At 40.9% G+C, this 27,429-nt stretch overlaps 1 protein-coding gene across 21 annotated transcripts in view; it reads left to right on the forward strand.

The window, feature by feature from the left end:
* POU2F1 (POU class 2 homeobox 1) overlaps nt 1–27,429 on the forward strand; it is a 196,816-nt gene that overhangs the window by 48,669 nt on the left and 120,718 nt on the right. For 4 of the 21 annotated variants that reach the window (XM_069548184.1, XM_069548146.1, XM_069548235.1 and 1 more), the window contains exon 2: nt 2,262–2,395. The exons of 16 other annotated variants lie outside the window; for them this stretch is intronic. The gene's annotated coding sequence lies outside the window, so the exon portion shown is untranslated. Of the gene's footprint in view, nt 1–2,261; nt 2,396–5,505; nt 5,625–27,429 lie in introns of those variants that run through there. One more of the 21 variants, XM_069548175.1, reaches the window with a different exon arrangement.

Here is a 27,429-nt window from a genome sequence, read left to right on the forward strand (position 1 = left end):
TGTGAGAGTTGGACTGTGAAGAAGGCTGAGCGCCGAAGAATTGATGCTTTTGACCTGTGGTGTTGGAGAAGACTCTTGAGAGTCCCTTGGACTGCGAGGAGATCCAACCAGTCCATTCTGAAGGAGATCAGCCCTGGGATTTCTTTGGAGGGAATAATGCTGAAGCTGAAACTCCAGTACCTTGGCCACCTCATGCAAAAAATTGACTCATTGGGAAAGACTCTGATGGTGGGAGGGATTGGGGGCAGGAGGAGAAGGGGACGACCCAGGATGAGATGGCCGGATGGCATCATGGACTCGATGGCTGGATGGCATCACTGACTTGATGGCCGCGAGTCTGAATGAACTCCGGGAGTTGGTGATGGACAGGGAGGCCTGGCGTGCTGCGATTCATGGGGTCGCAAAGAGTCGGACACGACTGAGCAACTGAACTGACTGATGCTGGTTACAGCTACAGGACCTTTATTTTAAGGCAGTCATAATTTTGAGTTCTTAAGGCAGAGAGATGCCTAGACAGCAGACAAATCCTATTTGAATGTGGCAGTCCCTTTTCACTGTCTGGATGTGTGTGGCAGGAAGGGGGACCCCTTCCAGGGTCCAAAACTGGACTCTTATGTAAAACTCGGAAATGAATTGTCCAAGGAGATGCATATGCTGACAAAGCAAGAGGTTTTAGTGGGAAAGGGCACCCGGGTGGAGAACAGTAGGGTAAGGGAACCCAGGAGAACTTCTCTGCCATGTGGCTCACAGTCTTGGGTTTTATGGTGATGGGATTAGTTTCACCTAATGGGTTGTCTTTGGCCAGTCATTCTGACCCAGGGATCGAACCCCAGTCTCCTGCACTGGCAGGCAGAGTCCTCCCCACTGCACCACCTGGAAGCCCGGCTTACTGCGGTGCAGGGGCTCACGCATGCTGCTTTCTTTCAGTGCTGCCTCAATGAGTAAGACCTGAGTAATAAGGACAAATTTTATATTCAACCTAAAATTTATAACAGTATTTTATTCAGCAAAGTTTTTTTAAGTACAACCTTTGCTCAAAGAATTACAGAAAACAAAACATGAATCAGAAACAGTTCCTGCCCTCAGAAGGCTCTTAGAACAGTTTTTACGAATTATGAATACAGTTGTTCTTATGTGCAAATGTATCCATCTTAACTTCACAAAAGGAGGGGGTAGAAGTTGTTTATAATTTAATTGGGCAGATCAAACACACAAGGAGAAAGTCATCAAGATAGTATGGAGTAAGTTAGAAAGCCCTGGAAGTATGGGTGGCTGTAGAAGTGGAGGAAAGAGTTTTGTACTCGAGGTATGCTGGGGACCGAGAGTGGCGCTAACGTGAGCTGGGTCCTGCACAAGGAAGGCAGGACTGAGACAGGTGGATTAGGAGCGGAGGGTGGCATTGCGTTTCAGAAAGACAGAACTATGTGAACCAAAATCTGGTGGAGACAGAAAGAAACTCGTGTTTGGAGCAAAAGTAGTTCAATTTGGCTAGAATACAGAGAAGTAAAAGTAAATAAGCTTGCCAATTAGTGTAGGGTCTTAAATATCAGGCTAAGGTGTTTGGACTTAATTCAGTAGACAGTGAGGAGCCACTAAAGTTTTTTGAGTAATATGATCTGGGCCATGGTTTTGAAAGATTAATTGTGACTAATGAATGAATGGGGAAATGAAGGTATTTTCCATTGTTCGCTCACTTCTTTTTCCTTTCTATCTAAACATAACTAAAACCAAGCATGAGCTTAATTTAGTTATTAAATAATACTGCTAAGAATCTTTTGTAATACATATATTTGTGTTTTCATATTCAACTACCTTTTAAAACTAGTTGAGGCCTTATTCACCTGATGGATTCTAATTACATTTTTGCGTTTAGACTCATCTTCGGGCAGTTACATACCACAGATAGATTAACCTTCCAATATATTGTTCTGATTGTACCACTGTACTCCTCAAGAAGCCTTCACCACTTGGCTGCTGAAGAGAGTCTGAAAGTCATAACCCAGTAATCCAGGCCCTCCCTCCTTTCTCTCTCCCACCCCACCATTACCTGGCTGCTTCAGAAAAAGTGTTCTTACGACTACTTGTGATTTCCTGTTTCTTTGTCTCAGTTGCTCTAGTTTCTATGATCTTCTTAGAGTCGTAACATTAAGAAAGGGGAAAGGACATTGCGGTCCTGAGAACTTAAGTGACTAGATCATATCTGGCAGAGCTGGGATGAAAGCTCTATCATTTGTTCAAAAAGTATTCTTTGTCCTTGTCAGGTACCAGGTATTGTGCCATACCCTGAGGATATGATGGGAAGTGGAACAGAAGTGGTTCCTATTCTTCATAGCCTGCAGTCTCAAGAGACTAACTATTGGGTACAATTAAGCCAATATTATAATCACTGATTGAGGTGAGTCCTGTCGAGGACAAGTTCTTCTTTGGGGTACTTTGAGAGAATATAATGAGGGAAGGCCATGAAGCTAATTCAGACTGGCATGTCAGGGAAGGTCTCTTTAAGGAAGTGAATTTTAAGCTAAGAACTGAAATGTGAGCGTGAGAGCCAAGAGGCAAAGCAAAAGGTGAGAAGGGCATTTCTTCCAAGCAGAGAGAACAGCCTGCCCCAATCTCCCACCCCCACCGAGTGGAGAGGAATTTAGGGTCACAGAGGAGCTGAAAGGTCAGTGTGGCCAGGACATTTTGGTTACTGAGGGGTAAGGTGAGGCCAGAGCTAGATCATGTAGAGCCTTTGGGGCCATATTTAGGATTTTTCATTTTATTTCCAATACAGTGAGAAGAAAGTGGTCATTGAAAGGCTTTTGAAGAATGGTACAATTCAGTTTTTGTTTTTACAAATCACTGTAACTTATAATATATCCTAAATCTAGCCTCTTCTTTTCTCTACTTACCCTGCCCTGGTCTAAAACTCATATGAATTACCTGGTCTCTGCTTCCACTCTTGCAGTCCTACAGCCTATTCTTGACATAGTTGCTAGTGTTTTCCTCTAAAATGTTACAGCATGGCTCTCCTCTGCTCCAGCTCCTCTAGTGTTTTCCTGTTTCATACGGAGTAGAAGGCAGAGGCAAGCTCCCACCTCAGAACCTTTATCTTTGTTCTCTTTGCCTGGGTACTTTTCCAGATAAAGCCTTGTGGTTCACTGCCTAACCTTTAGGTCTTTGTACAGTTGGTGAATCCGTCCCTGGCCGCATATATTTAATACTAGACTGCACCCTGTCTGTCCTTTCCTACTTTCTTTTTCTCCAGAGCACTTAACTGCCTTCAGATGAGTTTTATTCAAGAATTTAAGTTTCTTAGATAAAGGATTTTGTAGGAGAGTTTTGTGCATGGTACTCAATACTCATTACTTAGTCTGCCTGGCAGATAGCAGACATTTAGTAATTATTAGTTGAAGGATGAATGAATGGATAGAGATTGAATTGGAGGAGTCTAGAGTAGAAGCTGAGGGAACGGTTATCCTTGTCTAGATGAGAGATGATCTTGGCCTTGTTGAAGATTGTGGAAGATGCAGAAAATGATGGGTTTAAGATATGGTTTGGAAGAGACTTCCCTGGTGGTTCAGTGGCCATGACTGTCTGCCCCCAGGGCAGGGGGCCTGGGTTCAGTCCTCGGTCAGGGAACTAGACTCCCTCACGCCACAGCTAAGACCCAGTGCAGCTGAATAAATAATTTTTTTTTAAAAGCTATATCTTGGAGATAAGAATCAGCAGGATAGTTCACATGACTAAAATAACTTAAGCCATTATCTTACAAATTTAATTTTTTTTCATTAAATCACCATGAAGCATAATTGTTAGCTAGTAATATGTTAGTAATTAGATTTTTTTAAAGTCTGTCTACTGATGCTGCCGTAGTCACTGCTAGTAGCAGAGTTGGTGAAGAGTAATTGAATTTTATAAGTATTTTAAATATTTAAAATATTAATTCTTAGTTATTTTAAATATTTTTAGACTTTCAAAATCACACTGGTGGGACAATGCATGCAGAAGTGGTATATATGGGATAGTTCTTTTAGTTAGCCTAGGGTGGTGGTTCTTAACTTGGGATGATTTTGCTCTCCAGGGAACATTTGGCAGTGTCTGGAGACATTTTTGGTTGTAGGTGCCACTAGCAACTTGTAGGATATTGCTAGTAGCACTAATTATTAGAGACCAGGTTTTGCTGCTAAACTCTCTGCAGTACCCAAGTCAGCCCTCCTCCCCCAGTGAAATTTGGTCCAGGATGTCAGTAATGCTGGGGATGAAAAACCCTGCCTCAGGGATTAAAACTCAGATTTCACCTTATTTTAGTGGTCAGTCTACAGTTACGCTGTAACATCCACAGACCTGTATAATTTCTTGTCTATGTAAGGTGTGACTAGAGTGGTTCTTACTTTTAAACAGATATACAATAAGCAACATATATATATATATATGCTCAGGTACATGAATCCAGTTGAAAGCTCTATCTTCAAAGTAGTTCCTTTGAAAAGATTATTCGTTTATGTGATCCTGCCTTTTTTTACAGTTGCCTTTGAGCCTGCAGCACATTCTTGAAATCTCCTTATTGGTACCACATTTTCTTCTGAGGGTGAGTTAGGAAATATCCAGTGCTTTCTGAATGTACTGTGATGAGTAACGAGGTTGGGGAGTAATTCTGTTGAAAGATGAAATTGAGATATGACTTATAAAGCAATAATTGGCTCTGAAGATAGTTTAAAAGAGTTATGCTTCTTATGCAGATATTTTCATCAGTAAATATTGGGAATAAATTACTGAATTCTCAACTTGAAGGAGCATGTTTATGTGTGAAAGTTCTAAAATGATTTAAAACAAATGCAGTGTTTCTCAGAATATCAAAATATTAAAAAGATTGTTGTTGTTTAGGATCAGGGGAAATAGGCACTCTCAAATAATTTGGGGAAACTTTGGCACAACTTTTGGAGAGCAGTTTCATATTAAAATTTTAAATATTTGAAATTCTACTTCTAGTCATTAATTTACAGAAATATTTATACCGGTAAGCAAGGGCACATATAAATTCTCTATTTCATAGTCTGTATACATATAAGCTGTTTCTTAAAGCATGGTCTGTAAAGTGGAAAAAACGGAACAATCCAAATACCTATCAATAGCATCTCGGTCACTAATCTTTAGTACTTCTCTGTAGTGGATTATTGTACACCACCAAAAAGAATTGATATGTGGACTGAAAGGAGATAGAAAATATATTAACTTGGAGAGGGAATTGTAAAAACAAAGCAAAACCCAAACAAGCACATATGGTGTACTATAGAAAATTATATGTGTAGGAGCTGGAAGAAAAAATACTAAATCTAACAATTGGGACTAGGTAAGTGAAAGTCACTCAGTCATATCCAACTCTTTGTGACCCCATGGACTGTAACCTGCCAGGCTCCTCTGTCCATAGAATTCTCTGGGCAAGAATACTGAAGTGAGTAGCCGTTCTCTTCTCCAGGGGATCTCCCCAACCCAGGAATTGAACCCAGGTCTCCTGCATTGCAGGTGAATTCTTTACTGACTGAGCCAGCAGCGAAGCCCAAGAATACTGGAGTGGGTAGCCTGTCCATTCTCCGGGGGTTCTTCCCGGCCCAGGAATCGAACTGGGATCTCCCGCATTGCAGGTGGATTCTTTACCAGCTGAGCCAGCAGGGAAGCCCTGCTCAGATAGCTTTCTGTATTTCAGACATGTTTGACAGTTTTATAATGAATATATGTTTTACAGTCGGAAAGAAGAATAGTAAATATTTTAAAGTGAAGGAACAGTCATTGTACTTTATAGCCAGATATTTTACTGTTTTGAAGTAGCCGTTTGTTTTGATATGAAACTTTTTAGTAGTTTTGTATTTATATTCACGAATACCTAAAATTGGCTAAAGGTTCATAAGGGTCTTGCTCTTCATCTGAAGTTATTCACTGCTTTTTAAAAATTTTTAAATTATTTACTTGAAAGTGAAAATGTCAAAGGATTAGTTATGGAATGGTTTGTTTTAAAAAATCTTAGGCCTTAAAATATATTATAGAAGTCTCATCTGTATTTATCCTGCAGGTGGCGCTGGTGGTTTTGTGTTCTTTTGTTGTGTTGATTACTCAAGTATAATTCACCTAAACTTCAAAATCATTTAATTACTAGTCCTGTTTGAGGAATGCTGTCTTTCATGTAACTGTTGAAAATCAGATGTTTTTCAAACTATTATTTCAAGGAATACAGTGTAGCAGAAGTTCTTTAGAAACTGCATTTTGTTCTGTATCTACTTTATTACTCATGACAATCTCTGGGAAAATTGTTTGTTTTAATGCTGGTGATACTCTCTAACACCTTTAAAGTTCCAAAACTTCATGAAAACTGGCAGTAGAACTAATTTTTTCTAATGAATTCTCTTTGAAGTCCTCCCTTTTCCCCCTCTCTTTGTGTGTCTGACTCCCCCTCTCTTTTCCCTTTCTTTCTCTCAGTCTGTCAAGTTCAAGAGCAGCTCAGATGCCATGAATTAAATGAAGCACAAAAGGGGGAAAGGAGACCCTTTTGAAGAACAAAGGCCTCCCATTAGGCTGCCATGTTCTTTTCTGACAAAACGTGTACCCTACACAGTCCCTATTGTTGTCCCCATGCCCCGCACATAAGGTAAATACAGGAGAGCCTCATTACCTCACGTTTCCTTCTCTTCCTCCAGTGCCACACGCAGCCAGTGAAGCTTTAGGTCTTTGAGGCCTTTAAGCATTCTTATACAGTTGCTTTATCTTCTTTTAAAAAACTACATGGGTAGAAAAGGAAGTGGAGAGAGATGCACATCAAAACCCCGCAAGGGGAGAAGCTTGGCTGGTAAAGCAGCTGCAGCTCCAGAATCCAGGGCGGGTGGCAGGAGCGGAAGTCTCTGCTGCTTCCACTCCATGCCTTTGCATACCCTGCATTGTAAAGTAACTGTGATTCACATTCAGTATAGGCTGCTGAGCTAGTTTCTCCTCTCTTTGGCTAACATAACGCAACAGGCAAATAGGAATAAATTTAATTGCTGAGAACAGATCTTGTAGTACTGAGAAACTTACTAATTTGCTGCTGGTTTTCCTTAGATGTTTGCTTTTTGGTGTTGTGTAGATAGCTTAACCATAGGCTTGTTGTCTTCTATTACTTTTTGTAGAGATGGAACTGAGGAATGATGACAACAAACAGCTTACAGTGGCAAATAATAAAGGGAATTACTTATGTACAAACAGACTTAAAATTTCAGAGAAAAAATATTGAAATTTCAAATTTTACACACTTGAAATTTAGCTTGAAATTTAGCTTGCTTTACTGTTGCTGACAAAGGTCAGTTGCTTTTGCAGAGGAATGTGTGATTAATTCAAGATATTTGCCTACTTGTTCATCATTGAGAAAAATACCAGATTAGCAAGTCTAGTGAAATAGCCAGAGACCTCCTTAGTTCACTGCAAAGATGCAATATCTGATAATTGGAGGTTTGAACTATGGTTTTATTTATTCTTTCAAAGAAATTGGCAAGTTACTCTGATTTGTGGTAGGGTTTGGGGACGTGGTGAAAGAGATGGAAGAAGGAAGAATCTGGTGGACAGTTTGTGACTTGACATATAGAGAGTGAATCTACCGTTTTAGGTTTACAGAAGTGATTCAGTGGGGTTAGAAAGAACCTTTGTAAGAATTAAAGAAATATATCCTTTGTAGGAACAGTAGTAACATGTTATTTTGAAAATTTTATGAGATTTTTAGTATTTCTATTTTTTCTCCCATACAACATTCAAATAAAAGTCCGTAGTGTACCCTGCTTTTTGATCCTAAGCATTTCTTTTAATACTAAAACCTGGCTCGTGCACTTGAAGTAAAAAAAAATAATAAATGTGTTAACTATGTGAGGAAATGTTTTGACCTTTAGTGGACCCTTGTTATTGCTTTTCAGGAACCATATGGCTTGGTTTCTTGTTTTTTGGGGTTACAGGAGTTTGCAGGAAATCCTTTGGTTTATATATTTGGCAGCAAAAGAAAAGGCAAAGAGCTTCTTGCTTTGTATTGTGTAGGAAATTACCATTTTGGTTGTCTGTGCAGGATGTTCTAAAGATGTAGCAAAGGAGTTGGTGGCGGGGACGGGGAGGAAAGAGGCTTGCAGTTCTAATCTTTTCTTGCTTTTGCCTCTGGTCATACATTGGATTGTTTTTCTGCTTTGGTTCCTTGGGGTGGCATCTGTCTTCAGGAAAAATCACTTCACAGTCAAATACAAACTGCTGAACTGTGGCAATTTTTATTTCTACATTGATGGAAACAGGGATAGGCATAAGGTTGGGCTTCCTTGGAGGCTCAGACAGTAAAGAATTCACCTGCAGTGCGGGAGACCTGAGTTTGATCCTTGGGTTGGGAAGATCCCCTAGATGAGGGCATGGCAACCCACTCCAGTATTCTTGTCTGGAGAATCCCCATGGAGCCTGGCAGGCTACAGTCCATGGGGTCACGAAGAGTCGGACACGACTGAGTGACTAAGCACAGCACAGCACAGCACAGGTTGTCCTCTGGCCAAATCCAGCGTGCTTTCAGTTTTTGTATGGCCCATGGGCTAAGATTGGAGAAGGAAATGGCAACCCACTCCAGTACTCTTGCCTAGAAAATCCCATGGACGGAGGAGCCTGGTGTCCATGGGGTCGCAAAGAGTCGGACACGACTGAGCGACTTCACTTTGACTTTGACTTTGATGAGCTAAGATGAAATTTTTTATTTTTAAATAGAAAAACACTAAAAGCATAGTATTTCATGACACGTGAAAATTAAATGGGAATTTCTGTATCCATAAAGAAAGTGCTGCTGGGACCCCACCAAACCCGTTTGTTCTTATATTATTTATGTAGAATCTGTGGCTGCACTTGTGCTGTGGCAGTCAGTTGAGTGGCTGGGGCAGGACAGAATGGTTCATAAAGACGAAAATGTTTACCCTCTGGCCCTTTGCAGAACAAGTTTGTGATAAAGGGTTGCCTGCAGTTTGTTAGAATGAACAGTATAGAGTTTTTCTAAGACTAGACGTGTTTGCCATTAATATGTTTGTTTTCTGTGTTCTTGTATTTGTTCATCAGGAAGACTTTTTCCAGTCCTTTCTTGTCTTTTCTTTCCTCCTCCTCCTCTTCTCTGTCTTTCTTTTGTTCGTTTGAGATTGCTCTTTTTAGGGGATGGGGGAGGGCTGGGGGGAGATGCTCTTACTCTGGCTCCTTAAGTATATTTTCTACTCACTAAGATTTCGAAAAAATCAAACTGTATTCAGAACTCAGTCTACTTTCCAAGTCTGCTGAGAGCTGTGTTGCTTTTTCTTCTTTAAAGCATGGGAGATTACATTGCTTGACCATCAGAGAGCTGTATACTGTTGTTTAGGAAAATTTGAGAACTTAGATTCACACAGGCAAATATTGCCCCATTTTAGCCAGACATTGAAATGGGCAGTTAATCTTTCTTGAAAGCATTAGACCTTCCAGAATTTATAAATCAGTCATTTTAAGCTGCATTAAGGATTGCATTTAGACTTGTTCTTTAAAACATTGATTTTTCTTTCTCTTGGCTTCAGGGTTGGTAGCTTCTGTCCTTCCCTTCTATCCAATGAAGTGTGGCAGTTGTTGGGAAAGTAATTGGGAGCCCTCATAGGCTTTGTAGAAAAAGCTAGGGTGACCCATATTATAGTTTACTGGATGGAGATTTGCCTGGGTGGAGAATTTGAATTTGTAGACTGTATTCTGTGATTCTTCCTGTTTTTCTCTCTCCTGTCAGTCACATGCTTAGGACAGTAAAATTAGGGATTTAGAAATATCATCATAGAATAAATTATTGGGTTTGACAAAGGTATACCTTTTATACAAAGGTATAAAAGTCATAGTTAAAAATAGGTATTTAACTTTTAGTCTTACTAACATCTCTTAACAGAATCAGAAGCAGATTGTTCATGACTTATCTCTATATAAAATAAGGAAGGTGGTAATCATAAATCAAACTCCTGATTTATTCTGAATGACCACCAGCTGCAAACTAAGAATGATTTTTCACTCTGGCTAAGATTTCTTGTTCCTAGTCATAGCCAAGTAGTAATAAAGCTGATATTTTCCTTTATTTCATTATTCACATTATATTAGTCTATGCAGATTTTTTCCCCCCCAAGTCATTGCAGGCTTGTGGGATCTGCAGGCCAGATAAGGGATCTAACCTGGGCCCCCACAGTGAAAGTGCTGAGTTCTAACCACTGGACCACAAGGAAATTCCGCACTCAGGATTTTTTAAAATATGCTTGGGTAGAGAATGAAGCTATCAAAAATCCATGTGGCTGTAAAAATAATGGTAATACTCAGTTTGATTATTTTTGATGATTTCCTTGCTTAGTTTCTTTCCTTTCCATTTAGATCTTTGCATATTGCCTAAATTTCCCCTTTTTGGTTAATTTCTGTAGGAGTCACAGGAATATTAAAGAAGCAGTTTTGATTTGAAATAAGAAGCTACCTGTTCCTATTGTTTTGTTCAGTTCAGTTCAGTCTCTGAGTTGCGGCCGACTCTATGCGTTTAGATACGTTGCTATTTGGTGCTATATGCTCGGCCTTAGAAACCATGTCTACCCACCGCTGCTGCCGCTCTGCCACTCAGTTGCATCCAGCTCTTTGCAACCGCACAGACTGTAGCCTGCCAGGCTTCTCTGTCCATGGGATTTTCCAGGCAAGAACACTGGAGTGGGCTGTCATTTCCTACTCCAGGGGATCTTCCCAACCAGGGATCGAACCCACGTCTTTTGTGTCTCCTGCATTGGCAGGAGGATTCTTTACCACTGGGAAGCCCCATAACATAATTTAATATATTTGCTAATTAGTAGGCTTACTTCCGGAGAAGGCAGTGGCACCCCACTCCAGTACTCTTGCCTGGAAAATCCCATGGACGGAGGAGCCTGGTGGGCTGCAGTGCATGGGGTCGCTAGGAGTCGGACATGACTAAGCGACTTCACTTTGACTTTTCACTTTCATGCATTGAAGTAGGAAATGGCAGCCCACTCCAGTATTCTTGCCTGGAGAATCCCAGGGACGGGGGAGCCTGGTGGGCTGCCGTCTCTGGGGTCGCACAGAGTCGGACACGACTGAAGCGACTTAGCAGCAGCAGCAGCAGCAGGCTTACTTCTCTGTGGACTCAAATGTGTTACCAAAACAGTTAGGAAGTGAATTAGGTTCTTAATTGTTCATAAGTTCAGCTGTCTGTCTAAGCTATGAATTTGGTAAAATTATGCTTTCTTATAAATTATTTTCTTGCAAGAAGTCATGTTCAGTCACTCGGTCGTGTCCGACTCTTTGCGATCCCATGGACTACAGCATGTCAGGCCTCCCTGTCCATCACCAACTCCCGGAGTTTACTCAGACTCATGCCCTTTGAGTCAGTGATGCCATCCAACCATCTCGTGCTCTGTTGTCCCCTTCTCCTCCCACCTTCAATCATTCCCAGCATCAGGGTCTTTTCAAATAAGTCAGTTCTTCACATCAGGTGGCCAAAGTACTGGAGTTTCAGCTTCAGCATCAGTCCTTCCAATGAACACCCAGGACTGATCTCCTTTAGGATGGACTGGTTGGATCTCCTTGCAGTCCAAGGGACTCTCAAAGAGTCTTCTCCAACACCGCAGTTCAAAAGCATCAATTCTTCGGCACTCAGCTTTCTTTATAGTCCAACTCTCACATCCATACACGACTACTGGAAAAACTATAGCCTTGACTAGATGGACCTTTGTTGGCAGAGTAATGTCCCTGAAGTCATGTTGCTTTTCATTAGTTGCTAACATCTTCATCTAAGAAGAATATTAATAATCTTGTCACTTCCCTTTACAGTTCTTTCTTGTTTTCCATCTTTTTCTTTGCCTTTTAGAAGATACTGTTTTTCTGGAATATGCTGTTTTTAGTCCCGAGATTCCAGGGCTAACCTTAGCCAAAAGAATATAATGATTGTTGATGGTGGAAGAATTAATGATGAGATCAATAGTGTGTTTTCCTTCCCCTCCCCTCCCTTGTCCCTCCCTTTCTCTCCCTCCCCTCCCCACTTACCCCCTCCCCTCTCCTTCCCTTTCCTCCCCTTCCCTCTCCTTTTCTTTTCTTGTACTTGTACGTATTCTAAAAGGACAGTAAGTTAGGTGGAATCTACCTAACAGAGAGGTGAAATTATTTTTGTAGTGAGCACAGAGGGATGATTTAATGATATTTTATTTTGTCATTCTCTCAATGATTATCTTATTTTTTTCCCCACAAATTAGAGATTAAATTTTACTGTTTAGTAGCTTTCCTTGATAATGTCTGTAATAGTTGGACAGATTAAATCACACAAAAAATCTGGTCTCATTGTTTTAAAGCTTCTGTTTCTTCTAGTCTGATTAATTTTTCTCTTTAGCATTTATTTTTATGTGTATTTAAAAAGCATTATGGTTTTCCCCATTGGAGTGTATGCTGCACAAGGGCGCAGATGTTGACTTGTTCTCTTTCTATCCCACCACCTGAGTAGTGAGCAGAGCACATAGCAGGAGCTCAGAAACTTGGTGAGTAAATGTTTTCACATATGTAACTGTGTGTACACGTCAGGAGCCATTGGGATTAGTTGTGCCTTTGTCTTGGACCTCATTTCAGATAATCACAAAAAGCTTCATCCAGAAATAAGTAGAATATACCCACATAAACTTGTAACTCTACTAAAGAATGCGTGTGTTCCACTGACACGCTCTTAACAGCAGGTAGACATTATGAAAGAAGCAAGGGGGATAGGATATTGGACAAGTGAACTGTGTGAGGAAACATCATTAAATATTAGCCAGTAAAACTGAACCTGTAAATCGTGGTGCAGAGGAAACTGGCACATAGGGTGCATTAAGCTCAGGAAAACAGGGACTGGCCCCGTGAACAGTGTTCAGGTCTCGGGGAGAGGCTCTGAGGAAGCCAGCGCCACAGCCAGACAGACAGTGGCCTGAGGGCCAGGCCCGCAGGGGAGTCTGCCTCGTGACCTTAGCATCCTAAACCCTGTTTGCCCCTGTGGGGACTGGATGAGATACTGTGGGTAGGGGTGTTATTATTGTTTCCACCAGCAGCCTCCAGCAACCTCAACTGCAGCTGTTCTTCCCTGGCAAGTAGGGAGCAGCTTGGTGAGGACAGATCATCTCTTACCAAGAGTGTTTTCTTACATCAGATACTTATTTTGCAGCTTACTTTGAAACTCTATCGTAGAAGTGAGGGTACATCATTCTGCTGTAATATTACAGTAGGCCATAGTGGCCATGAAATCTCTCTACTCATTCTTTCTAAAATTGGAAGATGGGACTAAATGTTCTGATTCAGCTGTTCAGGTTCTCCATTCTTATTTTTTAAAGTATTAGTATATGCTTGAGCTACCCTGGAGAAGGAAATGGCAACCCACTCCAGTATTCCTGCCTGGGAAATCCCTTGGACAGAGGATCATAGGGGACTACAGTCCATGGGGTCACAAAGAGTCAAACATGACTGAACACAGCCTAACTCTGCAGGCAGAGTTCCAGAATCTTTACATTTGAAGACTGCCTGGAAGAGTTTAGGTTAAGAAGCAAAGACATTTTAAAATACGAGCTTAGTGGCACTTTGTCCTAGTAATGGTGAATTTTAGATTCTGTCATTCTTCATCCCCCCATCCCCAACGGTGATGATTGATTAAACAATAAATGAAAACTGTGAAACCCTGGTAATGACTGATTGATGGTTCTATGAAATAGCATTTATGCCTTAACTACTTTCCTTTCAGAGTTCCTGTATAAGAATACGTTTGTGTCCTGGAAGTGTTCAGGAAAAACTACTTTATATGAATCCTACTTAATATTAATCATTTACTTATCTTAAAATTTTTAACAGAGATGGCGGTTTGACTACATTATGCCCCAAAATAAGTAATACAGGAGCAAAATATTTAACTTTCATTAGAAGACTATTCTTATATAGGAAGAACTCATTTCTTTTTTTTCTTTTACAAAATCTTTTCCTATTGAAGCTATTGGTGTACCTTGTGAGAGAAATTGTTCTGAAAATTGTAATTAAAAGCAGCTAAGTTTTACCATCAGCCTCCCTGCCCACATGAGTCTGAACTGTGAAATGTTTTTTAAAAGGACAGGAAGAATAGAAAGTGTTCAGTTAAAAAATGAAATATTTTCAGTTCCATATTGTAATCAAGTGAAGGAGGGAACACAGTATAGAAAAAAAAAAGAAATGAAAAAGAAAGCTGTATTGATGGCAGGGAGACAGTACAAAGCAAGAAAGGATGGTCAGAAATAAGAAAGGGAAAACAAGAGAGGTTTTATTAAAGGGGTGAGCAGAAAATCTTCTTGTCATGTTCTGCTGCTAAGAGCCTTGAAATAATTCACCAATCTTTGAAATGTTCTTATTTGATCATCAATAATCTCTAGATTATGAAATCCAGTGGGCATTTTTTCAGACCATTTCTTAATTGAGCTCTCAACAGCATTTGACATTCTTGTCCACTCTCTCTCTCTAACCCCTCTGGAAGCTGTGAAATCATGTTATTTTGATTTTCCTCTCATTTCTCTAGTAGCTTCTGTTTTGTTGCATTTTTGTCCTTAGACATTGAAGCTCACGAAGGCTCAGTCCTAGACACCTATATGTGTTTTCTGCAGCCTAGCAAATGTGTCCATCCCTGTGGCTTCAGTCACCACTAACTAATGCTACCTACCATTCTCTAGTGTCCGGCATATCAGTGAACAGCATTACCTTACTCATTTAGATGTCCAGGTCAGAGACTTGGGAGTCATTCCCACCACCCCCGCTCAGCTGCACATCCCAAATCCCGAAACTACCATGGCCTATTTTACGTTATTTAATGACTTCCAAGTCTGCCCGTTTCTCAGTCCATATTCTCAGCTGCCCTAGTCTTGTAGTCATCATAGTCTCCCATAATCTTCCTTTCATTTATTCTCTACACTGAAACTAAGATGATCTTTTGAAAATACAAGTCCAGTCATATCATTCTGCTTAAAGTTCTTTCCCACTGCTTTTAGAATAAAGACTAGCATCCCACATGCCTGCTTCTCCAGCCTTTCCTCTTTCCTCCTCTTCGCAGGAGCCACCCAGCCCCTCAGTTCCGATTCTCTCAGGCATCAGCCTCTGACCTTCCCCATTTCCCTTTGCCTGGTCGATTCCCAGTTCATTCTCCAGATATCAGCACAATGACAGTTTCCATAGAAAATATGGTCTTACAGTAGTTTGTTCTTCTCTTTTCTAGCATTTGTCGTTAATTTGTCATTATGTGTCTCTATGATGAGACAGCAAAATCCCAAGAGAGATGAAACCTTGTCTGTTTCTCTCACCGCTGAACGCCCAGAATCCCCAGCACCTGGGGGTTACACGCGTTGAGTCTCTCTTTTCTGTAGACTCAAGGTATGCATCACTGGTCCATACATTGTACTTTCAAGAAATCTTAGGACACTGTGTAATCTGTTTAGGACTCAAAGATGAGGATAATCGTGTTTTCTATAATGTTTATCTGTTTTGTTTTCTATAATGTTTATCATCCAACACAGTATGGAAATAAAAGATCCAGTAAAAATCAGTTGTTTTCTGAAATGGAAATGAGTCTTTTAAGATTGTCTGGAAACACCATTTTTACCTGTCCCTGAATATGTTTCTTCAAAGAAGACATGCTGACTTAGGGGTTTTGCTTTAATTCAGCAAACATTCGAGGGCATATAATATGCCAGACACTTTGTAGACTTTAATTGACTACTCCCCCCCTGCATTTATCTTTCTGTGATAATGGAAGTTAAAGTAATTTTAAACCTAGATTTGCTTTCCATGACCTCTGTTGCACATGGGTACATATTTGTGTCTTTGAGCCTTTCTTTAAACAAATCACTTTATAAATGAAGTGTTCACGTGAAAGATATCTTTTCAGTTGACTGTGATTAGTTAGGCAAACTCTAATTTTTACATAATTGTGCCTGTTATATTCAGATGCCATTGGAAATAGATTTGTTCCCCTAAGTTCTGTTTCTTCCTGACAATACCAGTAGAATACTTTCCCAGATATTTGGTAGAGGGTTGTGGTGTGTAGCAGATGTCATTCATGGATGAGACTTAGGATGTTTAGAAAGAAATTCAGTTGTTTTAAAAATACAATACAATTAATTTCTGCCCCAGGATGTAGACCAAGAACTGTTATAATCTTCAAATTTAGGTTTATGCTCAGCCATTTTTTCCCCCCTTAGAGATCTTTCCACCATGATAGACTATGTACCAGAGTTAAGGGAGTAACTTGTGGCCTACCTTGTAAACCAGATATTGGTTTATTGGATTATTTGAAATAGAAATATTGTATTAAAGAGCTTAACAGGTAGGGGAGAAATGTGGTTCTTGGTAGAGGGAACTACAGCATAAATGTTCCTAAGGAGACAGATGTTGATGAGAGTCAGGGGATGATGAATGGGATTATGGGGAAGATTAGCTTGCAGGCTTACTTGTCTAGAGTGACGAAAAGGTGGTGATTAGTGGAAACTACGTTTGGAAATATAAGCTAAAAATTTTGACTTGATAAGATGATTTGTATTTTAAAATATAGTATAAAAGTTTATAATGTGATAAAAATAAAAGTTTGCTCTGGTATTGTGAAAGTAAAAGTAGATGGTATAGGTAGCAAAGATGATGATGTCAGAGCTTGATTTTTTTTTTTTTAATGGCTTAATTTTGTTACTTACAGCTGTTTTTTAAGTTTTCTAACTAGTCTTCATCCAGAGAATTTAGAAAAATAACTCTGAACACGTTTTGTTTAGCAGACATGTTGTTATGTTTCAAAACAGCTTCTCCTGTCAGCCGTCTTTGTGCCAGTGTCAGCCCAAATTGCCTAAAGGTATGGACAGTACCATAACGGTCACTCTTAAACAAGCTAGTTGACATTAGGTTTTTATATGACCCTGTTTTAAACGTGAGGGTCAAGGTGGGCCACCAGCCAATTTTGCTTTTCTTTTAGGCTTTTGTGTTCCCTCTTCATTGAGATGGTTTCCTTTGCTTGTTCTTTCCAGTCCTAAATAAGCATGAAAGGGAAAATCTTCCTTCTTTCTAACCCTTTTCCAGAAATTAATTGTGCTAAAATATTAGCGTCTTAGATTTCAAGCAGTCCTCATGCCAAAGGCATGTGCTTGCTACAGTGGTAAGTGTTACAGTAATAAAATAGGAGCACATGGGACTGCCAGCTATTAAGTGCTTTTAGAGCGCCAGGTAACACTAATGCAAATCACACTATCGAAAGCATTCATATAAATAGTGTCCCTACTCCACCCTGCGAAGCTAAGTGCCCTAAATGCTTTAAGATAGCATCCCCAGAGGAGGAGGGTGAAGTGTCTAGTTTTCATTTGGGTCTGGTTTAGATGAAGAAATATAAATTATACAGTTCTCTGGAGGTCCATTGATAGACTGGTCTTATTCAAAATATACGTCAAGTATTGTATTTGGGAGTGTTGTCCCAGTAGCAGAATGCCTAAGACTCTGATTGTCTACATAAAGAAAAGTGTACAAATTTAAAATAATGTATTTGGGAGAAAATATTCCAGTTTATACATGTAGGACGGCAAGCTATTACTTTCAAGCTATTACTAGGAGAGAGAATTTTAAAATTACTGTTCTTTATTATTTGAAGATAGCAGACTGATGTGCTGCACCCAGAAGACTAGTTCTGACTTTTACAAGATGGATTGTTAAAAACATAGGAAATATTTTTCTACTCTTGTGCCAAAATATCTGTATATATTGTATGTAGGTTTGGACATGTTGCTTTAGGAAAGAAGAAGGTTCTAGAAGAGGCACTTAAGAACCAAAAAGACAAAATAATCAGAGCACTTCAGTCTGGGTTATTATAAAAATTTAGGATGTTTTAGGCATCCAGTCAACCAGGTAGTTACTGAGAAACCAGTATATTCTAGGCCATGTACTCGGCTCATAGAATGTTCTTTGATACTTCCGTGAGACTGGTCAGTGCAAACTGTATGTCTCTCTGGTTTGTTTTTCTTACTGCTCTAATAGGAAAAACAAAAGAACAAGAAATTTAAAAAAAACCTTGAGATTGTATACGATCTGAGATCATAAAACCTTGAATAGGTAGAGTAGGTGCAGAGTTATTGATGAACATTTGGGAGGCCGGGCCTCAGGGGATGATGGTGGGGTTCTAAAGCCAGACTGCCTATGTTTGAGTCCCAGGCTGTTTTGAGGATAATGTATCAAAGTGGTTAGAACAGTACTTAGCCACAGTAAAGGTAACTATTAAGTTGAAGAATACTAGAACTTTGTAAAAACATAGAGAACTAGATATTGGACAAATGAAAAATATTAAAGCACCCTCACAATTGACCAGCCTGTCGTTAGGCAAATTCCTGGCAAACTAAAGATCAGATCCAGTGGAGAATGCCTTTTAGTAGCCTGTAAATATTCATGCTTTTTAGAATTCTGGAACATAATTGTGCTTGAAGCTTATAAAAGGGGGATTTTAAGAGTTGTTTGAATAACAAAAGATTGGTCTGCTGAATGTGGAAGAGCATTCCAGGAATCAGGATTAGTTCCAGAGGACAGTTCACAAAAAAAAGAGTGTTAAGTAAATGTGTGTGGGTCTAAAGCAGGTGTTCTCAAATGTGGGCGATTTTGCCTCTCAGGAGGCATTTGACTGCGTCTGGGAGAAGGGTGCTACTGGCATCTTGTTAGAGACTTGGGACACTGCTAAACACCCCATAATGCACAGAATTACCCGATCCCAAACGTCAGTAGAGTTGGAGTTAAGAAACAAGGGTCTAGTATGAGGTATAGTGAAGTGCCACTGGGTAATAGAAGCCTGCATTTTTAATATTATCTCCACCCCAACCCCCAAGAAACAAATATGAATACAGATTTAGCTCAGGTTAATCTAGCTCACCATAATGCATGCTGCTGCTGCTAAGTCGCTTCAGTCGTGTCCGGCTCTGTGCAACCCCATAGATGGACGCCCACCAGGCTCCCCCGTCCTCGGGATTCTCCAGGCAAGAACACTGGGGTGGGTTGCCATTTCCTTCTCCAGTGCGTGAAAGTGAAAAGTGAAAGGGAAGTCACTCAGTCATGTCCGACTCTTAGCGACCCCATGGACTGCAGCCCACCAGGCTCCTCCGTCCATGGGATTTTGCAGGCAGGAGTACTGGAGTGGGGTGCCATCGCCTTCTCCGACAATAATGCATACAAATATCTTTAACAGACCACACTGCTTGTGCAGTGTTACCTTGTACCGTGTGATCAGGAGTGTAAAATGATGCCCTCTTTACTGTAACATCCACACTGTACATCTTACTCCCCTATCCTTTAGGGGACAAATGTGATGCATATTTGCTCAGATTAGAAATTGTGATGACAACTATTATCAAAAATCTTCTTTTCTAGGTGTCTTTCTTATTGCCATCCTCCCGCCCCTGCAGGTGCACTTTTGTACACCAGGCAAGGTGATTGGTTAACAAAGCAGCAAATAAGGAAGATATATTTTGCTGGTTGAATAAAGAAAAGTTGAAGCTTGAAGATGTGGAGATCCATGCCATTTGTCTGTAGGGCAGTTTCTGTCATCACTATGGGGTTTTATAGAATGTGATGTGGTTAGAAAGAGGGACAGCGGTGACGGTGTGTAAGTGGCGTGGAGGGCTGCCTGGTGTGTGCCGTCATTCTGGAGTGAGGCAGTGTGTTGAAGAATACTGTGATCTGGAAGGAGATAGGGACCTTTCCTTTTTGTTTCAGACCTATAAATTCAGCTCCTTGCTGAGCCTCTTGGATCCCATAGGCATGTCAGATTAAACGTACCCAAACTCACTCCCTCTTCACGCCCACATTGCCCCTTCTTGTACTCATCTTTTCCTCCTTCTCAGTGCCATCACCTACGTACTCAGTCACTCGGCCCAGAAGCTGGCAGTCATCCTGCTCGTCTCCTTCACTGAGCTGAGCGTGTAAACTGGTGCCAAGGCTGCCCGTAGTGTTCACGCTGTGTCTTCTCCATTCTCAGCCGACCACTTTAGTTTTAACCCCATTCGTGCCTTGCGTTCATGCAGTGGTTCAATTTTCAGACTTGACACCCTGTTAACTTGTAGTCATATAGCTTCCAAAAAACTATCCAAAAAAATAGTTTAAAAAATCCTTAAAACTTTAAGGTCAAAATTTAAGCTTTTAAGTTATTTTAAGTTGAAGCTGCAATTTAAATGTGAGGAGCTTGATGTCCTTGCTTGCCTCCCTTGACTTTACCTCCCAGCACTCCCTCACCTCCTCACACACACCATTTGCTGTTTCCTGAACTTGTGACTATCACACCACTTTCCCTTCTCATGTTCTCTTTTTTCTATACGTTTCCACCCCAGTACTCATCGTTTCACTTGGTCTACTCAGCAAATCCTACTCTGACTTTCTTGTCTGATTTATAAGTTGTAGCTCTTCTTGGCCCCTTTAGCATCTCAGGTAAGAGTTAAAATGCAGGACTTGGTCCAGAGATAAACTAGATAGTAAACTTAAGCTCTGCTCTGCTGGCTAGGTCTCCTTGGGCAACGGTTAATGCCTTTATATCACTCAATTTTCTCATTCGTTAAATGGGAGCAATAATAGAACTTACCTAATAGGCTTGCAAATACTTGGAATAGTCCTTGGCACATGTTAACACTTTCTGAGCATTAACCTGTTGTTATGGTAATGTGCTCCTCATTCACAGCATATAGTATCAGGTACTGAATCACTACTTAACTCCCTCTTCCACTGTTTTTGCTTTCTGTTAGACCAAGTTGTATCTCTGGGTTTCCATTGTTATTTGACAGAATAATAATGATCAGGATTTAAAATATGTTTCTTGTTTACTTTTCAGGTATTTGAAAATACCATGGTATACTCACTTTGCGATTCCCACTGTCCAAAACTTTAAAAACTTCTTCACGAGACTGAGATCTTACACATTGTCCTGGAGGCAGTCCTTACCTCTCCATATTCTGATTTGGAGGCAAAAGTGGGAAACCCTGCTCCTATAGAACATTGCTTGTGAAGGAGAGCATCTGTCAATATGAGCTTATTTTTCTCTCTTAAAATAAACATTTTAATGAAAAAAAAAAAAGGGAAATAATGTGATGTTTCATCTTTAGCATTAAGCTATAGAATCTTCTTCCATGCTACCATGAACTTTAATACATACAATGATAGGCTCTAATGTTATTCTTAGCATATTACTTTCAGAATTTTGTTAATGCCTTTCACAATAAATAAATGGTTGTCAAATTGAATTGAGCCCACTGAGTAGATGAGTTGCTTTGTTTTGCTTTATTTAGAAGTGGAAATTAAATTCTAAATCAATTGGCATCTGTGATGTTGGTTTAAGGGCAGAAGGCTTAAACTAAAGTTTGTGCCTTTATTCTGCCATTTTTATAGCATCTGAATTAGGACAGTTTGCTTAAATTTCCTTTTTCTCATCTATAAAATAAAGCAAAAGATAACTGCTTCAGAGAATTTTGTTAGGTTTAGATCAGATCACATTGAAGCCTACCTAACATGGTATCTGGTACAAGAAACCTGTTCAGTGAGTGTTCAACACACTGAAAGCGAATAGTGCCTCGGTGTGTCTTAAGGCTACTTTAATAGAGGCCTTGTAGAATCACAGAATCCTAAAAATTAGAGGGGAAACGAGAGTGCAAGCTCAGCCTCCCTTTAGGAATTTAGTATTTTGTCGAGCATCCCCATCAAGTATTCATTTCTCAGTGCCTACAGATAAGGCACTTGGCGGATTTTAAGAAAGTTCCGGAGTTGACGGAGGCACAGATGCCCTTCTCAAGGGAGGAGCAGGGAGTCCTGGCATGCCACAGTCCATGGGGTCGCAGAGTCGGACACAGCTGGACTGAGCAGCAGCAGCTGTCTCCTCAGGAAGGCAGCTGTCTCCTCAGGAAGGCCTCCATTGAAGAGGAGGCAGTGGGGCTGGGTCGTGAAGCATGAGTAGAATGTGGACACTCACAGGAGCTTCTGACTGCAGGAGCACGTGGAACAAAGGAGAGAAAATACAGAGCTGTCTCAGAAAATCGGGAGTGTGAGTAACTCCATTTTACTGGAGTTAAGGAAAGGTAAAGGAACAGGTAAAGGTCAGGTTGGAAGAGAAAGTTAGAGCCAGACAGGAGGAGACCTGGATGCACTGCTGCAGTTGACTTCCTGGTACACATCAGATGGAATGTAATGCAAAAGTTCTACCTGTGAATGCTGTAATTGGAATCATTCCTTTTTTTTTAAGTATATAATAATTTTAAGATAGTTCTTAATATTAACTTGAAATATGTCTCCTTGTTGTAACTTTTATCTCTCTTCTAGTTCATTTTCTATAGCCTAATAGAGGCAATCCCTTTCTTTTCCCTCACATCAAATCAGACACCTGTCAGTTTTACCTCTAAAAAACATGTTGAATTTATCCCTGTATTTTCTATCCGAGTTTAAGCTACCACCATCTAGATTACTGTGACACGTGGCTCAGAATCAGCCAATAAATTTCCATTCTTGCTGTCCTGTTAAGAGTATTCTTCAAAACCTTTCGCAGATCTCCATTCTTAAAAAATACAGATAGTATCTTGTAAACCATGTCGCTGTGCTTGACCCTTATCGTCTTAGTGAAGCTAAGGAAGCAGTCTGCTGATTCTTCCTTTCCTGTTCTAGCCAAGGCAAGAATCACTCAGGTAATGTCATTGTTGAGGCGTTGCCTTGAGGCATTGAGCACTAGGAATGTCTGGTAAAGTCAGGGCAGAGGAGGAGACCTTAAACCACCGCGACAGGAGTGTGGAGTAAAAGGAGGGCTGTGGTGGAGGACACACTGTGCTGTGGCAACGCAAGGGCAGCAGTTGCTCTAAGCAAATCAGCTTGGAGCATTGTGTTTTGTGGGTTTTTTTCTAATTTAGATGTATTAATTTTTTGGATGTGCTGGGGCTTCGTTGCTGCACACAGGCTTTCTCTAGTTGCAGCAAGCTGGGCTACTCCTCTTTGTGGCGGACTGGCTTTGGGGGCTTCTCTTGTTGTGGAGCGCAGACTCTCGGCACACGGGCTGCAGTGGTTGCAGCTCATGGACTCTGGAGCTCAGCCTCAGCAGTTGTGGCCCGTGGGCTTAGCTGCTCTGTGGCACATGGCATTCTTGCCGGACCAGAAACCAAATCCATGTCGCCCGCATTGGCAGGTGGAGTTCTTACCCACTGTACCACCAAGGACATCCTAGACCTTGTTTTTGAGGATTGAAATTGTTTATTTTAAAACTTACTCTGAAAGACTTCTGACACTATAATGGATTATTCAGAGAAATTCTACAAAAATCCTACAAATGCCTATAACATTCCTTTACATGTTTTCTGTGCAAGCCAAAGGATATGTGAGGGATTTCCACAGAATCCATGAAGAATAAAATGTATAGTCACCAAGCTCACCCTGGCGCTGCCTTAAGGGCCTTTGTCCAAACCATCCTCCAGACCCTTGTGATTTAATGTCTATTCTAGACAGAAGACTAGACTTTTCAGGGCGGAGAGATGGAGCTGAGATCCCTGCATAAAGCTTGGAAATCTTACGAAAGGCCTACACCCTAAGCAACATTCAAACGACTAAGACCATGGCATCTGGTCCCATCTCTTCAGGGCAAATAGAAGGGGAAAGGTGGAGGCAGGGACAGACTTTATTTTCTGGGCTCCCAAATCACTGCAGACAGTGACGGCAGCCTTGAAATTAAAAGACGCTTGCTCCTGGGAAGGAAAGTTATGACAAACCTAGACAATGTATTAAAAAGCAGAGACCTTAATTTGCTGACAAAGGTCTGTATAGTCAAAGCTATGGTTTTCTCAGTAGTCATGTACAGATGTGAGAATTGGATCATCAAACAGGCTGAGCAGTAGAAAATCAGTGCTTTCAAATTGTGGTGCTGGAGAAGATTCTTGAGAGTCCCTTGGACTGCATGGAAATCAAGCCAATCAATCAGTCCTAAAGGAAAGCAACCCTGAGTATTCATCGAAAGGTGAAGCTCCAATACTTTGGCCACCTGATGTGAAGAGCCAACTCATTGGAAAAGACCCTGATGCTGGGAAAGATTAAAGACAAAAGGAGAAGGGGACTGCAGAGAAGGAGATGGTTAGATCACATCACCGACTAAATGAATGTGAGTTTGAGCAAACTCCGGGAGATTGTGGAGGACAGAGGAGTCTGGCATGCTACAGTACATGAGGTCACAAAAGGTCAGACACAACTTAGAGACTGAACAGCAACAGCAGTAACAACCCATACATGGCAAAGGGTAGGCCAGGAAAAGTTCACCCACCAGCAGAGCCCTGCAGTGAAGGCTTGTCTCTCTTTACATCTATGTACAAATCTTCCTGAGAATTTATAACCTTAGCTCTTTTTAAATACAAATTTGAAGTTCAAATTTATACTACCTGTGTGATCTGGGAAACCCAAAGCCGAGAAATAAAAGTGCTCCCAAGGTATAATGCCTCAGGTTGGGCAGAAGCAAATGTATGACATTTCTGAGGGAACGTGCGTTCAACCCATGCTTTTGAGACTTCTCCAGATTAGTTTTCTTAATATGAGTGTATACCCCAAAATCACAGAACATACGAAGAGACAAGGCAGTGTCAGAGCTGAGGCAAAACAACCAGCAATAGAAGTAGATTCCCTGCTGCCTGCAACAGACTTGAAGGAAGCTGGCTGATTAAACTCAGGTTTCCTATTTAAATTAGTTTTTAAATGTTTCAGTAATAAAAGGGGATTGAATCATGAGCAGGTAACCAGCTGTGAAAATCACTAAGCAGATTTGGCAAAGAGATAATCTCTAGAAAAAAAAAGAAATGCAGTGAACAAGTTAAATCGTAGATAAGGTACTTCTTGAAGAGTGAGTTAATGACAGATGTAAAGAAATTAAGCAGCTGAAGTAATGAAAGATATGAAAGAGAAGTTAAGAGATATGGAGAACAGAATGAGAACGTTTAAATTGAATCGAATTGTAGTGAGGAAGCAACTCTTAGAACTGGACATGGAACAACATGCTAGTTCCGAATAGGAAAAGGAGTACGTCAAGGCTGTATATTGTCACCCTGCTTATTTAACTTCTGTGCAGAGTACATCATGAGAAACGCTGGGCTGGAAGAAACACAAGCTGGAATCAAGATTGCCAGGAGAAATATCAATAACCTCAGATATGCAGATGACACCACCCTTACGGCAGAAAGTGAAGAAGCGCTAAAGAGCCTCTTGATGAAAGTGGAAGAGCAGAGTGAAAAAGTTGGTTTAAAGCTCAACATTCAGAAAACGAAGATCATGGCATCTGGTCCCATCACTTCATGGGAAATAGATGGGGAAACAGTGGCTGACGTTATTTTGGGGGGGGTGCTCCAAACTCACTGCAGATGGTGATTGCAGCCATGAAATTAAAAGACGCTTACTCCTTGGAAGAAAAGTTATGACCAGCCTGCTGCTGCCGCTGCCGCCACTAAGTCGCTTCAGTCGTGTCTGACTCTCTGCGACCCCATAGCCGGCAGCCCACCAGGCTCCCCCATCCCTGAGATTCTCCAGGCAAGAACACGAGTGGATTGCCATTTCCTTCTCCAATGCGTGAAACTGAAGTCTCTCAGTTGTGTCCGACTTAGCAACCCCATGGACTGTAGCCCACCAGGCTCCTCCATTCACGGGATTTTCCAGGCAAGAGTACTGGAGATGACCAACCTAGACAGCATATTAAAAAGCAGAGACATTACTTTGTCAACAAAGGTCGTCTAGTCAAGGCTATGGTTTATCCAGTAGTCACATATGGATGTGGGAGTTGGACTATAAGAAAGCTGAGCACTGAAGAATTGATGCTTTTGAACTGTGGCGTTGGAGAAGACTCTTGAGAGTCCCTTGGACTGTAAGGAGATCCAACCAGTCCATCCTAAAGGACATCAGGCCTGGGTGTTCAATGGAAGGACTCATGTTAATGCTGAAACTCCAATACTTTGGCCACCTGATATAAAGAGCTGACTCATTGGAAAAGACTCTGATGCTGGGAAAGATTGAAGGTGTGAAGAGAAGGGGACGACAAAGGATGAGATGGTTGGATGGCATCACCGACTCAATGCACATGAAGTTTGGGTAAACTCCAGAAGTGGTGATGGGCAGGGAGGCCTGGCGTGCTGCAGTCCATGGGGTTGCAGAGTCAGACATGACTGAGCGACTGAACTGAATTGAACTGAGTCTCCTCTATGGCCCTGACTTTAAAAAGAAATATTTGGTGCTGTTGTATTTCAGATTTGCTATCAGGAGTATACTTTCAGTAGGGTTTTGTTAGGAGGGCTGCTTTTATTCAAAATCACTAAATGACTTCTCTGAACACATATTTCTGTCTTTTTCGGAAATAATTTCTTTCAAGGAGTTTGCTTTATCATGGACTTAAGCTGCTATCCCTGATCTGATACATACTGACTTCCTAGTTTCCTTTCATTCACTTAAGAAATACTTCTGAGTAGCGTTCATACTCTACTATGCACTAAGGTTGCTGTTGTGAATAAGACAGACTGAAAAAATACCTGTGCCCAGAAAGCTTGCCTTTTTTGTTTTGTTCAGTTGCTCAGTTGTGTCCAACTCTTTGTCAACCCACGGACTGAGCACACCAAGCTTCCCTGTCCATCACTAACTCGCCGAACTTGCTCAAACTCATGTCCATTGAGTCGGTGATGCTGTCTAACCATCTCATCATCTGTTGCCCCCTACTCCTTTTGCTTTCAATCTTTCCCAGCATCGAGGTGTTTTGTGATGAATCAGCTCTTCACATCAGGTGGCCAAAGTATTGGAGCTTCAGCATCAGTCCTTTTGAAAGGACTATTCAGGGTTGATTTCTTTTAGGGTTGATTGGTTTGATCTTGCAGCCCAGTGGACTCTCAAGAGTCTTCACCAGCACCCTGATTTGAAAGCATCAGTTCTTCACCACTCAGCCTTCTTTATGGTCCAACTCTCACATCTGTACATGACTACTGGAAAAACCATAGCTTTGATTATACTGACTTTTGTCAGTGAAGTGAGGTCTCTGCTTTTTATACATTGTCTAGGTTTGTCATAGCTTTTCTTCCAAGGAGCAGGCATCTTTTAATTTCATTCTGGCAGGCACTGTCCACAGTGATTTTGAAACCCAGAAAAATAAAATCTGCCACTGTTTCCACTTCTCCTCCATCCATTAGCCATGAAGTGATGGGGCTGGACCCCATGATCTTCATTTTTTGAATGTTGGCTTTTTAAGCCAGCTTTTAGTTCCTCTTCACTCTATGCCATTAGAGTGGTATCATCTGCATATCTGAGGAATCTTGATTTTAGCTTTTGATTTATCCAGTCCACATTTTGCATGATGTGCTCTGCTTGTAAGTTAAATAAGCAGGGTGACAATACGCAGCCTTGTTGTGCTCCTTTCCTGATTTGGAA

Source organism: Ovis canadensis, chromosome 1, assembly GCF_042477335.2.
Source record: "Ovis canadensis isolate MfBH-ARS-UI-01 breed Bighorn chromosome 1, ARS-UI_OviCan_v2, whole genome shotgun sequence".
NCBI classification, from domain to species: Eukaryota; Metazoa; Chordata; class Mammalia; order Artiodactyla; family Bovidae; genus Ovis; species Ovis canadensis.